At 35.3% G+C, this 14,922-nt stretch overlaps 1 protein-coding gene across 4 annotated transcripts in view; it reads left to right on the top strand.

The window, feature by feature from the left end:
- Positions 1-14,922, top strand: part of Trmt11 (tRNA methyltransferase 11 homolog) — a 189,601-nt gene that overhangs the window by 163,058 nt on the left and 11,621 nt on the right. For 3 of the 4 annotated variants that reach the window (XM_074075230.1, XM_074075227.1, XM_074075218.1), the window contains one exon: positions 11,578-11,684. The exons of the other annotated variant lie outside the window; for it this stretch is intronic. The gene's annotated coding sequence lies outside the window, so the exon portion shown is untranslated. The remainder of the gene's footprint in view (positions 1-11,577; positions 11,685-14,922) is intronic. 4 annotated transcript variants of the gene reach the window in all.

Here is a 14,922-nt window from a genome sequence, read left to right as displayed (position 1 = left end):
TTCTGTCAGCACCATATTCATGAGCAACACATTTTTATTATTGAATAACCCCATGGTTATTTGTAACAAAGTATTATTGCTGTAACAAATTACTTTATACTACAGGGTTTTGCCCTCATTCTTAGGGCTGCAAACCTTTTTTAGAAATTAATCTTCCCAGTTAGAGTAGAAGTCACCAAGGAGGAGAAGTCACAAAGCTATGTGAGGTAGGGAAATATCAGGATGTCTAACCACACCTCATATAAATCTTAGCCAATCCTCTTTTGAGGTACACTCTGTGCTCCACACTTAGAGGTCTCTGATGTGACAAGTCACCTATCTAAGACTTTGGCACAGATGGGGTTGCTGCTTTTCTCTTCCTCTTCAGGTACCAAATTTTGGTCTTTTTATGTTGACTATATCACAGACCCAGCCACTTTCCAGTTTCTGAGGTTTTGTTGCTCGCTTTTTTTTGCAGTGATATATTCCGTGGTTCACTTTGTCTCTGGATTGGACTTTCGAATTCTTTTACCTTTATAGAGAGGGATATCAGAACAAAGTGGTAACAAATGTGTGGCTTCAAACCTGTTAGCCAGAAATGTCTCCAGGTTTAATTTTTCCTCCCTAATTTTAAGTCTTGCTTTTTTCTCATGTATGTTAATCTGGTAAGTATGGTTTACATCAGGACTAGAAAATGGGCTATGCATTGCACTAACAGTGTTGACAGTAGGAACCTGCACTATATTAGTCTACCAACATTCATCCCTAAGCACTTTCTGCATTAATCCTTATAAATACTATTGAGCCACTCACCAGCTACCTCCATTTTCCATTGGACTTTATAAAAATGAGACTATGTGAGATGAAGTCACCTGGTTTTCATTTTAAACACTGGACAGTAACTTAACCTAGGGCTTTTCAGAGTCATATGAATTGCTTAAAAACTAGAATAGCTTGTCAACATTTAAAAGTCAAGATCTCTCTTCTTTTTGTCTAATGCATTCAAGCACACACATTCTGATTTCTAGTTTCTTTTGAAAAATTAAAAGAGATTGCACTATTGTGTCACCTTCCTTCATGGCAAAATTAAGCAGAACTCAGTAGTGGATGACCCGTATAGATGGGAACAATCTGTGTCATTTTCCCAAGGTCCCACCACTTCCCACTGAAGTACACTTGTCTGTCTTATGCATTCACATTTGCCTGTCCTCTGTGTGCATTTGGGTGTTCCACCTGCTTTAGAGCAGAGTTTAATCCAACCTTATGCTCTCCTTTTAGAAAGTCTTTCTATGTTTCCCCTCATATTTGGACTATGGTTATCCCTTAAATATCAGCCTGACTCATTCTTCTAGTCCCTAGTACCTCTCATTAGCTTTGGTGGTTCAACAGAACTGTGTCCTGCCCTGCTTATCCCACCATTCTCATGACAAAAAGTGTATTTAGATATTCTGTAACCCCAGAGTTCTATATAATAGTTATCAAATTGAGTAGGCCACTCTTGAGATGTTAAGACTGGAACAGCTGAACTTTCTGCCTATGGAAAACCTTGAACAAGGATTTCTTACCAGCAAAAACCCTTGTTCCTTCCTTTTATTGCTTATACTCTCTCTACAACAAAATTAGAAATAAGGGCAAAATAGTTTCTGCTGGGTATTGAGGGGGTGGGGGGAGAGGGAGGGGGCAGAATGGTGGTAAGGGAGGGGGTGGGGGCAGGGGGGAGAAATGACCCAAGCCTTGTATGCACATATGAATAATAAAAAAGGATTTCTTTTCCTCTTCCGTGTGTGTGTGTGTGTGTGTGTATTCTTCAGATATTCTTATATTTTGCTGAATTTCTTCAAGAGACATGAGGTTAGTAAGATGCAACTGTAATCCTAGGATATTATAGTAGGACAATATTGGAAGGAGACCGGCAGCTGTTCTCCTTGTCTTCAGTGTTCAGTGTACTTCTGAGCATTGTATTTCAAATTGCAAACCACCAAAGGATGGAGCTCTAGATAACTAGAGGCTGTCCTGAGGAGAGCCTTCAGGATGGATTGTGGGAACCCAAGAAGAGCCCATGTGAAGAGAATGAAGAGAAGTTAAGAAGTATGGGAAGAGTAAGTTTGGAGAAGACTTATGGGTGAGAGAGAGAGAGAGAGAAAGAGAGAGAGAGAGAGAGAGAGAGAGAGAGAGAGAGAGAGAGAGAGAGAGATAGAGAGATCCATAAATTTTCTTGGGAAAGAGAGAGCAGATGACTCCAAAAGACTGAAATTAATTCAATGAATAGGCACCCTAGGGAGATATATTTGGGCTCCTTTTTTTGTCCCTTTTCCTTCTTCTTTTCCTCCTTATTATTGTTACAGCCATCCTCCTCCTCCTTCTTCTATTTAAAGGAGAACAGTTCAAAGCTAAAATTTTCTGTACATAGGTTTTCTGAACCTCTAGATAACCAAGAATAATGTGGATGACCACTTGGTGGGGATGTTGTAGAAGGGATTGACTCATTGATGGGATGATTGAACCAGATGATCTTTAAGATTTCCCTGTATCCTGAGATTCTGGAGTGTTTGAAATGATCACAATAGGAGATTTCTGCACATTTAAAAATTAAAGTCACAATATTGAATGTGCTTTTAGACACTCTAATAATGATTTTTTCTGCCTATTATAGTGATATTAATGAGACATTAATATGCTGATATGCTCTATTTATGGATTATCCATTCATAATTATGGTCTGAATTTCTGCATGAAAAACAGTATTTACTCATTTCCCCCTTCCAAATTAGTAGAGAAGAGATATAAATATTCCTTTCATATTACCACTTAAGAATATGCTAAATCTGGAAAATTCCATTAGGAAGACCTATAATCGAATAATTCAGCCTCATTTCTTTCATGGTATGAAACCCAGCTTTATTAATTTTCCCCCCTGGGTCTTCTCTAATATACTCAATCAGAATGCTTTTCCATTTTCCCAAGTCCCCACACAACTTACTGTGTTTTGACTACAACATGGGTATTTGTGACTATGTCTTTTTCCTCCAGTGAATTGTAAAAAGGAATCTGTCTTGCACATTTTTAAAAACTATACCACCTATTGCCCTTCCCTACATGGAGTGATTCTCAATAGATGCTTTTCGTTTAAAATGACTTCTGTCATAAGCTCATCTGCTTATTCACCACATGTTCAATCCAGCAGTAAATAGGACAGCACTCATTAAATATTCCATGTGAGACTGTGATAAACTTGTTTTAGAAGTTATAGAATACTACCATTGTATGAGAAGGTGACAAACTCAGTGGCATGGTAGAAAAGAAAACACACCTGCCATTTTTTTTACAACTTTTAAGTGTGGGCATCCTTTTCCTTATGTCTAGAACTATTTCCAGGACCTATGTGCAGTTATAAAAGACTACTGGACATTTGTGTCTGGTCTCAGTTTACCACCAATGAGCAATGAGGTATTGGTCTAAACACTAAATCTTTCTGGTCTTAGCTTCCTCATCTGGAGAAGGCATTTCTGGCTTCTTCCAGTTCTAATAGTCCTCTACAGTAAGTTGAGAAATCTCCCTGGTCTCTGGCACTGTCCCCTTTCTTTCTGCCCCCTTACAATGTGTGTATCTTCAGATAAGTAACTTAACTGTGGGGTGGCTAAGTTTTGTAACTTATAAATTGGGCAATGCCTATTTCTTAGGATTGTGATCAGCATTAAATGAGTTAATGCATGTATGATAGGAAATAAGTACTGACTTAACGTTAGCTCTTTTATTTTGCTACTTGATGAAAATATGTTTGTTCATCTCTACTTGTTAAAATTATAAATCAATTCCTGACATGGTACCTTGGCACAAGGAAGGCATCTGATATGGGTTTCAAATCTACTTTACATCATTTATCTTTTAAGCAGCACTATATAAAGTTATGTTTCTTTCTGTTCTTGGAATATCTCTGGTAACACACTCTAGTCCACAGTTTGCTATTTTATCCCCTGCCTTATGTTTTGTAGCATGTTTGTTTTTACACAACTCGTCTTTGACTTTTTGCTCCTTGTTCTATGTTCTGGGACTGTACAGAGATATTGGCCATAGATTCTATGCCCATAGAACTCATGAGTAGCATAGAGAGAGATGACTGGTATGCAGAGATGGTGTCTTTGGGACTCTTGGTTTAAGAGTCTAAAGGTAGGTTCTAAGCATGGTGACACTTGTAATCCTAGCACTAGAAAGACTGAGGCCCGAGGAAGGCCCGAGGATGATGACTTCAAGGCTAGTGTGAGTTACAGTGAGTTTGAGCTCAGCCTAGGTTACATAGTAAGATCTGTCTCAAAAACAAAAACTCCTCATGTTCTCGAAACTTTTTCTTGGTCAGAGACATGACAGGTGTTACACAAATATAAGTAGGAGATTTATCAATTTAGTTCAACGTATTGGTTAAATTAAATATACTGAGCATCTGATCTGTGATAAGCTCTGTTTTAGTTTTGTGAATGTAATAAAATGTAGCCTCTTAGAGGTGGAGAGAGCAAGGTGGGAAGAAAACAACAGCAGACCTTTGGTCTCAAGGAGTTTGTATTCCTGTTGGATGTGGTGCTGTAGTTATTCTGAGAACAGTATGCCTTGGAGGATAATTAGTGACACACAGAAATTCATTACATACAAAATCTTTTCATATATGTGATACCCTTTAACCTTTCATAACTATTACCTGATTTTTTTTTAAATTTAAGGTAAACTCAGTTTTAGAGAGGGTAAATGACATGCTGAGCTAGAATGAGAAGTCAGAAAGGTTTTCTGACCCTAGAGTGTGTGTGTGCCATGTTCAGAGAGGAAAATGTGATGATGTATTTCTGCCAAAGGAACTTTGGGAGAAATGCAAAGCTTCCTTGAATAGTTTCACTGGTTTTATCATTAGTCCATAGTACATTTCTATTCTTCAAAGTGATCCACATTTTTCCAACTTTGAATTTTTGACAGTCATGATCTAAAGCTTCAAGCATATGATTATGAGGTGGTGGTTCTCAACATTTACCACAGCCTTCTAGTTAACCACACAACAGCCGACTTTTAAGATTTCTTCCAGCAGGGTAGAGGGAGTTTTCTTCCCATATACAATCCAAGTCCATGGGAAAACATTAGCAGTGGCAAATGACTCTCAATGAATTCTTAAATTTGAGGTAAATATGAACCATTGCTCCTCTATACAAGGAAGTCACTATCACATCATTGTGTATGAATAAACTTAAAATACATTAGCTGAACAGTTTTGTCCATTGTCTATTAGCCTTCAGGAGCATTTCAGTAATTACTAAGCATGCAGCAGGAAGTGTTATTTCTTGGAGCCACATCTATTTACATTGATATTTATAGATATTTATATTGATTTCCTTTGGCAGGCGTAGACAAACACATTTTTGAAAAATACTTTCAGTCTGTGGAAAAGCAGAGCAGAATAAACTTTAAAAATCTACCACAGAAAGGATAATAATAGCTTCCATGTCTGAACACAACAGGCAGGCATAAAATATAAAGGAATTATTTTATCCTGGACAAGAGAATTGCTGTTACAGCAAATTTTGACCCTGTCAGAGTCTGGATAACTCTAAGTTTTAAAACCTCCACCCCTACAAACCTCAGTCACAGAGGAGATAACTGATCTGGGGCTTAACAGTATTGGCAAGGTGGTGCATTATGGGATTTAGCTATAGAGTGTTTGCTCCCCAAGGAGAGAGCTGCAGGAATTTTAAGAACTTACATCAATTCCCTAGTGTAGAAGCAGTATGTCTAAGTATATTTCAAGTAAATCCTCAACTCAACACATAAAGCTTCAGTTCCACCACGCCTTTAAAAGGAAATTAGAACATGGGAACTGGGCCAGACTGACCCTCTTGGAGACAAATCCACTGTTCATCTCTTCAATTGCTCTGTCAGTCTGTTTTAGTCACATATAAGAGACTCATTTCCATTGAGCATATGTTCACCTCCCCTCCCATCCACCCACTACCACATTGATGTTTGGCTCTTGATTTTTCTTTTAGGTTCCAAACAGCCTACAGAAATTTGAATTATTTCTTTAGATATTGCTGATTAATTCAGATCACAATATTTTCTTGTGATAAATTTTTAGACTCATCATCATTTTTTCAAAAGAAAGCCCTCAGTAATGATCTTTGGGTAGATTTGATTTAGTGAATAGAAGATAAAAACTATCTTTGAATAAATACAATATGTCCTAGTGGTATAATAACCATGTTACTTACATGAAGATGTATGCTAATTAGAGTAACTTAGTGGTGTCATCATTAGGTTCATTTATTTCCTATTATTGGCTGCTCTTCAAGTGGAAACTGGGTAAAAGTGCTAATAAATAACCACTTCACCTGCTTCTGTAGGGAGAATGAGAATGAGATTCCATGGGTTTAAATGCAAAAAAAAAAGTCAGGACAGCAGCACAAGTTTTGCAGTTAACAATTTAGCAATTATCTAGAATTTTTAATGACTTTAGCTCCACGTTAAAAGTGTAGAAATAAATCTCAGCGTATGGAGTTTAAAGATATAGTTATCATCAATGTGTGTGTGAGATGGCAACCTGAAGACAAGCACAAGGCTTGGGTATCACAGGTCCTAAGAGCTGTTGCTTCTATGGACTCATTTCTGATTGGCCAGGAACATTTGCTTGTGGTTATTTCCATTGTGCAGATGCATTTTGAACTATTCCAAGCAGGCAAAAATGCCTTAGTTTTATTCAAGGTGTTTCTCTTGTTGACCTTGTGTCATTAACTTGACTTTGATTAGATAAACATGGTTATCAAACCATTCATATTCTGGCCAAGTCCTACATCTACCTCAGTATATCTAGGATGCAGTGTTACTGACCAATTCATGCAGTGAGAATTAAATATGATAAGCTTGAAATGAAAACTTTTTTATTTTTATAAAGTTGGGATCGATATGCCATTCTTTCCATTTTACTGAAACTGATCACCATAGTAGAATACAGTCTCTTCAAAACAGAAATGACACCATGACTGTTTTTAATCACTTCCAATATAGGAAGAAAGTCTTAGAACTCAGAACTCAGGGTGGGTGTGGTCAGGGAATTATAGTATAAAATCCATATGTTTTTGAGTTGGTTGTGCTGTAGTAGGTTAGAGAACTCAGGTATGTTTTGGGTTAGTCCAGTCCCTCAAACTATTTCTTTCAAATGTTTTCTTTCAACCAAATCTGAAACACATTTTGCCAAAACCTTTTTTCTCTTAATTTTTAAAGCCATGTGTATTTAAAGGGACATTTAATCCATATGCTTTGGCTCATTTACACTTAACTCATCAAGATATTGTTTTTAAGAGTTATTTGAGCTCCACGAAACCTATTTTATAAGTTTTCTCTTCCGCAACACTAGGAAGTTGTGTTTTGCTGGAAACAGAACTTGAACCCACAAAATAATTAAGTTCGGATGAAAATTGAGAATGTACAAGATTTTTGAGAGTCACTAAACTTAAAAAAGAAAAGCATGTTCTTGCAATTTTTAAGTTACTTCTAAATACCAATATGCTTTGACTGAGATGCTAAATTTGATCATCTTTTAAATCTTTATTTCACAGTTAAATGTCTGAATGTATATTTCCCAAAATAACATCCTTAATGTAATGGATTAATGCAAAGTAAAAAACAAAAAGCATGTATAAAAGAGTGAGCTCTAAATTTTTTTGAAGTTAATGCAGAACTATAATCTTGGACTGTGAGGGTACCTTTTCTGTCCTAGCTATCCCATGAAGTTCTGCCTGATTTGTGCTTTGAAGTTCCTTTTTTGTGCTTCAGGGAGGTGGTGAGATAGAGTTGCACAGTATAATTGTGTCTATAACCTCAGTACTTCCAGAACGCTCAGATTTTTCTCTTTTTTTGTAGAGTTATGGGTGGATGAATGGATGGATCCAGGGCACTTATTAGACATATGGTGGGATTGCCCACTTGCCTAGTATTTCTCAGGATATTTGGGATCTGAGGACATTTTTGGAGTGAACTAAAAAAAAAAGTGAATACATAGGGAATAAATAGACAATGTTCCCAAAGTGTATGGAGGATGAGCAAGGCCTTCAGATCAGCAATGATCTGAAGTAATTATTATTTTTTTTGGTGGTACTGGGGTTTGAACCCACTGCCTTGTGCTTGCTAGGCAGGTGCTATACCACTTGAATGAAATTATAATCTCATTGTCTTAAGGGAGAGTTGAGGATCTCTACAAATTTAGCACATTAAACCTCAATATCAAATGAAAAGAATTACCCTTTCTCAATCAAAAATTTTTCTATAACTCAAGTTCATCTATCTACAGATTTTAATCTTTAATGCCAGATTTCTGGAGTTGAAATTGTTAACATTCTCCTTTTCTTATCATATTAAGGTAGATATATGAATAAAAGTATCTTTTAATTAGAAAGACATGGTAAAAATTAATAAGATTTTTTATAGCTCATAGTAAACATAAAAATATGAATGTCAGGTGATACAAAGAGAAGCCTGTAAGATCTCAACAGTCTGAGAACAGTAAGTTGTTTCTTAAAAGACTAGATTTTACTTTTGGAAACCAATTTTGTTATGCAATTACTTAGTATAGTGAGTTTGATAGGACAGTTTTGTGTTCTTTTTACCTCTTCCCTTTTTTGATCAATGTGTATTTTTTTTCTGTCAACATTGCATCTAGAAATATTTTATCATTTAAAGCTGTGCCTGTGCCTGACAATTACGTGTTGTAGTGTGTACAAATGAATCAGAAGTCTACATTGAATTCTTGAAAAACTTTTCAAGAATTTTCCATTTTTTAAAGCAAATGTTTAATTTGGGAACAGCTGTCCATCATTCTGTCCCTTTTGAGGCCTCTAGAAATTACTTGAAGGAATCTGGTTACCATATGTTTAACATCTCTGAAGGATGAAGAGAAATTTAGTGATATGGGAGTCTTCTCTGAAAGACAGTATTAAAAATCTACTTGTTATAATCTTGAGGAATAGCTTCCATTTTTTAACTATGAAGCTATTTTATTGTCATAAGTTTATTGCCAGTTTATTATCTCTATATTATAATGCCAATAAAGTTATGGGAAAAATTATACTTACACCTGAATATATATACATATATAAACTTCATCTGTGACCTTAATATTCTTAAAGCTCATTTACTGATATTTAAAAACTTTCATAAATCAGTTATCATAAATATTAACTCATGAAAACATTAAAGCATCCTTGGCTTCAAGGCTAACTTTTATGGACTTAGGTGCCTCTTAATTTTCTTGATACCATCCTTGAGTTAAGCAACAAATCAGTGATACACCAATGTTTATTACAGCACTGTTCACAATAACCCAGTTATGGAAACTACACAGATACCCTGCAACTGATGAATGGATTAAGAAATTGTGGTATACATATACACACATATCTATGTATATGTAAAATGAAGTTCTATTCTGCCATAAAGAAGAATGAAACTATGTGGCTGGGAGGTGAATGGATGCAATTGGAGGAAATCATGTTAAGTGAAGAAAGCTAGGTTCAGGAAGACAAAGGCCATGTGTTTTCTCTCATATGTGGAAGATAGATCTAAAAGATAAATGTGTACACAAAATCAAACATGGTCATATATACATCATTAGGTAGAACATACTGGCAATAGTAGAACTACACTATGGAACTTGGGGAAGGAGGGAAAAGAAAAGGGAATGATAGTCAACAATATTGAAATACTTCACATCTGCACAGGTAGAGGACATAATGACATGTACTGAAAGCTATTGAGTAATGGGGGATGAGAGGGAAGGGGTAAGGGACAGTAACAGAGGGGGTTGAATGACCAAAATAAAGCATATTCACAGCTGGGATACATTGAGAAATCTTTTAGAACTTTGACTTTGGAATTAATAATGAAAGATAGGACTGTAAAATAGGTACAGTTTTTTGGGGGGATGCTTGTGGTAGAGTGTATGGTGAAAGGAGATTAAGATGAAGGAACATGGTTGATGGTCTGATTTACAAATAGGAAATAGAGCAATGAAATCTCTTATAGGTGCTTTATGTGGGATTGGGAGGGAGTGGTGGTGGGGAGAGGAAGGGGTTGATCTAACTAATGTACAATGTAAGGTTATTCAGAATTGTCACAACAAATCCCCTCTGTACAATGAATATATGATAATAAAATTGGAGGAAAAAAAGTCAATGGTAGTATAAAGTTATAAAAATAAATGCAGAGCTAGTTGAAATTATTTTTGAATATTTTAGTTTCATTTATTAATTTTCAGTAGCACAAGTAATAAATATATCCAGGCTGTAAAAACAAAAATATTATAGATATGGTTATAATCTCATTTGGCTATCACCCTCAATTCTGACTCTTTCTGAGAAGTAGAAACATAATCTGAGGTGTACTTTTCTAGATAATTTTATTTATATTTATTTAAGGTATATTTTTGGCCATAGATAGTTCATAAAACTGTTTTTTTTTTTGGTGGTATTGGGGGGTTGCATATCACTGTTCTTTAAAGTTTGTGTTTTAAAACAAATTTTACTTTAATATATTTGTTGATCTGCAACTTCTATTTAGTCACCTTGGTAAACTTTCAAATTAACTCTAACAATTTATAAGATGATTTTATTAGATTTTGGGGGGTAGATGGTTATACAGTTTGAAAATAATGATAATTTTATCTCTTTGTTCCCAATTCTTGTATCTCTTTTTTTTTTTCTAGTCTTAAATAGACAAGGATGGTAAGTAAGCACTGGGTTGATATGTATCACTATGTAGCAATGTTAGTATCATGTAGTTTTTTCATTCTTAAGTATACTACTTATATTTCATCCATTAAGTAAGGTGCTTACATATTTCCATTAGTGACTCCTCCTCCTCCTTGTCCTCCACCAGTTTTCTTCTTCTTTGAGTCAGGATCTCACTGTATAGCCCAGGTTGATCTTGAACTCTGTATCATCCTCATTAATGCTGGATCACAGGTGAGAGTTACTATGCCCAGCTGTGTCACTTTATGAAGTTAGAAGATTTTCCTTTTATTTCTAGTTTTCTAAGATTAAAATAATTCAGGTGTTAAATTTTACTCAATATCTGTGCATTATTTAGCTTTTGTCTTTTAACACAGAGAATTTACAGATTTTCTGTTATTGAATCATCCTTGTATTCTTGGGATAAGCCCAAGTTGATCCTGTCTAATTTGCTAATATTTAATTTATTGTGTACATATATTCATTTATAAATGTCACTGTCCATAATTTTTTTCCTTGTACTTTGGTATGTTTGGTATCAGTGCTGTATTTTCTTGGTACAATGGGTCAGAAGATTTCTTATCTTTTTAAAAATTTTAAACATTTATATAAATGAGAATTGTTTGTTTCTTAAGGTTATAATAACATTAACAAATAAAACCTGTGTTGGGTGCTATCTTAGTCCATTGGGGATGTTATAATTGTTATTTTTTTTGGTGGTATTAAGATTCAAATTCAGGGCCTTATGCTTGCTAGGTAGGTCTTTTAGCATTTGAGTCACACCCTCAGCAATAAAATACTTTTTAGATTGGGTAACTAATAAACAATATTAGCTTATTTCTTATAGTTCTAGAGGATGGAAGTTCAAGATCAAGCGGTGGGAAGAGTCAGTGTCAGTTGAAGTCATGTCTCTGCTCCAGAGATGGTGTGCTGTGTCCTCACATGGCAGAAGAGGTAATAATAAATTGTTCTCCTTTTAGGTTAATATCAACAAAAACAATCCATGGAATATTTTTACCTGATGCTGCTCTAATTATTGTGAAGCCCTGAATGAAGTTAATCGTTTTGTAGTTAAATAGCCTTAGAAATTTTGAACTGAGTGGCAATGCATCTCGATAATGCTACGTCCCACTGCAGAGTCAGGGAATTCCAAAATGCTTTTAACTTTCTAAAACTCTGTATTTTCTCACTCATAAAATAAAAAATAATGCCTTAAATTTCATGGGGGTAGCTATGTTGCACTATGCAGTGACTCTACTGGCCTCCATCTAAAGTTTGTGTATGTAAAATTATAGGTATATATGTCTTTATTAATACATACCATTTGCTTTAGAGAACCATGTACTCACATAAGAAAGTTTTCTTTTACATTCATAAGTAATTACAATTAAATGGGACTTTGGGGATATTGTCTAATCATCCTAATTAACTAGCAGAGTGAAACATAAATTGAGTACTTTGTCTAACTTGAGTTATCAAATTGGAAGACCCAGCATCTTAACTAACAGCAAAACATACAGCCAAACAAAACATTATTATATCTAGTTAGTTGTAGTTTTAATTAATGTAATCAACCAAGTATGTTAAATAGTCAAAAATATTTGTGTTTTCACATATATCTTAAATCAATGAGAATTACTTGCTGTGGTTATATGAAAATGGCATGTCTGAAGATATTGTTCAGCCCTTAATCTAATTCTTGCTGTTGCAACAATAAAAATAAAGTCGACAGGGGAAAGTTTCTCTATTCCAAGCCTGTCCATCCTGGAAGGACAATGATGGTGACGAGAGGAACAAGTCAGGAGACGAAGTCAAGAATTTACAATAATGGTGGAAAGGTGGCATAGGAATAGATTCTTTCTGCATCAGGCTGTGTGAATAAGAGTTTGGATAACAAAGAAGACTACATATAGAAGAGTCAAAGAAAGGAAAGCACAGGAGAAACATGAAAGAGTAATTGGATAGGTAAAAAATCTGCCAAATCAAAAAGACAGCACAGCACTAATTTGGAAGACTACCTGAAGAAGGAGTGGCCCCTCCAGTTCAGAGCTCTCCACATTTCAGCGGGAACTCTCAAATACCTATCTACAGAGGGCACACAGACTCAACACAACTCACAGGGCAAAGCTTTTTAAGAGAATTGACTGTTCCAGCTGCCCCTTCCTGTGCCCACATTTAGCAGTGCAAATCTGCCTTTCTGAAGCTGTTTCCATAACAACCAGGGTAAGAAGGACCAACAGAGAAATGCATTTCACAAGGACAAGAAATACAAACTTTAAAAAAATCTGTTTGTTTCTTTGTTCTGTTTATTTGTTGTTACTATTGCTGATGTTATATTGTTTGTTTTGGGTCTTTGCTTTCTTTCATTCAATTTGTTCTTGTTTGGCTGTTTTTCTCCTTTTTAAAAAATTCTCTATTTTCCAGTTATGTATATCTGGAGCCCTATCATACTATTATTATTATCTCCTATACCTCCCTCACCCCTTCTTTACATCTTCCCTCCCTTCCTCATACCCAACCCCACGATATTCAATTTCTGATCCTCATAGCCTTCAACTAGTGTTAAGCTCTCAGATCATCCCCCAGGAATCTTACTGGACAGACAGGTTAAGGCTTCAATTATTCCTTATAGATTCAAATACTTGATTTATTGCTGAATTGTTTACTTTATTTCGGCAGTAAAGTAAACTCACTTAAGGAAGTAAAAAGATTATTACACCAAAAGATGTATAAAACACAGCATAGAAATTTAAATATGAAAAACCAAGGCAATGTCTCATCTCTGAACTTCTACCACAACAACTCAATATCTGAATCCAAAGATACTGAATTAAATGAAATGTTGGAGAGAGTATTCAGAAGCATACTGTTAAAAATGATCAGAGACTTTAAAGAGGACTCAAATAAACAGATAAATAAAGTTAGGAAATCAATCCCAGACCTAGAAAAGACAGTCAACATTATGGAGAAGAAATTCAGCAAGGAAATGGAAATTATGAAAAATAATCAAGTTGAAACGTTAGAAATGAAAACGTCAATAAAACAAATACAAATCACAATGGATAACATTATCAGTAGACAAAAATCAAACAGAAGAAAGAATATCACAGATTGAGGACAAGATTGAGGAGCATGCAAACAGTCACAAAGAAAAAAAGTTAATACATATGAAAATAACATACAAGAACACTGGGACATGAGCTAAAGACCAAACCAAAGAATTCATGGGGTAGAAGAAGAGCTGAAATACGAACTAAAGGCATAGGAAATCTATTTAATAAAATCATAGCAGAAAATTTCCAAAATCTATAGAGGCACCTATGTACAGGTATTTCAAACCCCAAATAGACATGATCAGAAAAAGAATAACCCCATGACACATCATAATTAAAATGCCAAGTGTAGAAAACAAAAAAAGGATAGTGAAAGCTTCAAGAGAAAAATGCCAGTCCACATACAAAGGTAACCACATAAGAATTACATCTGATTTCTAAGCACAAACCATAAAAGCCAAAAAATCATGGTGCAATATAATTCAACCTCTGAGAGGGAATAACAGCCAACCATGAATAGTTTATCCCGCAAAACTGTCCTTTAACCTCAACGGAGAAATGAAGACCTTTTAAGACAGGGCAAGCTAAAGCAGTTCATATCCACCAGGCCTGCATTACAAAGTATACTCAATAGAATAAAACACATGAAAGAGAATGAAAAGCAATCACAAATACGACAGGCTAGGAAAGAATAAAACCCAAGGGGAATTGATGAACCTACAAGAGCTAGGAAAATAGGAAGCATGATCAACTCAGAAAATCAGCAAAACTCAAAGTTGAACAAAGCCAAAAGTAAAGAGCAATCAACATGAGACTCAGCGTGGGAAAAAAGCAATAGAAACACAGGACTTAGTAAACATCTGTCAATCACAACCTTAAATATAAATGGATTTAACACTCCAATCAAAAGACACAGATTGTTAGATTGGATTAAAAAGCAAGATCCAATAATCTGTTGTGTACAAGAAACACACCTCATAACCAAAGACAAGCACAAACTAAAAATAAAAGATTTACCAGGCATGTAGAAACTGAAAGCAAGCAGGAGTAGCGGTTCTCATATCAGACAAAGCAGATTTTATGCAAAAATCTGCCAGAAGAGATAAAGAAGGTCACCACATACTAATAAAGGGCACAAT

Source organism: Castor canadensis, chromosome 1 (genome assembly GCF_047511655.1).
Source record: "Castor canadensis chromosome 1, mCasCan1.hap1v2, whole genome shotgun sequence".
In the NCBI taxonomy this organism is placed as follows: domain Eukaryota; kingdom Metazoa; phylum Chordata; class Mammalia; order Rodentia; family Castoridae; genus Castor; species Castor canadensis.
The sequence above is the reverse complement of the archived record's forward strand: the minus strand, read 5'-3'. Positions and strand labels throughout refer to the sequence as shown.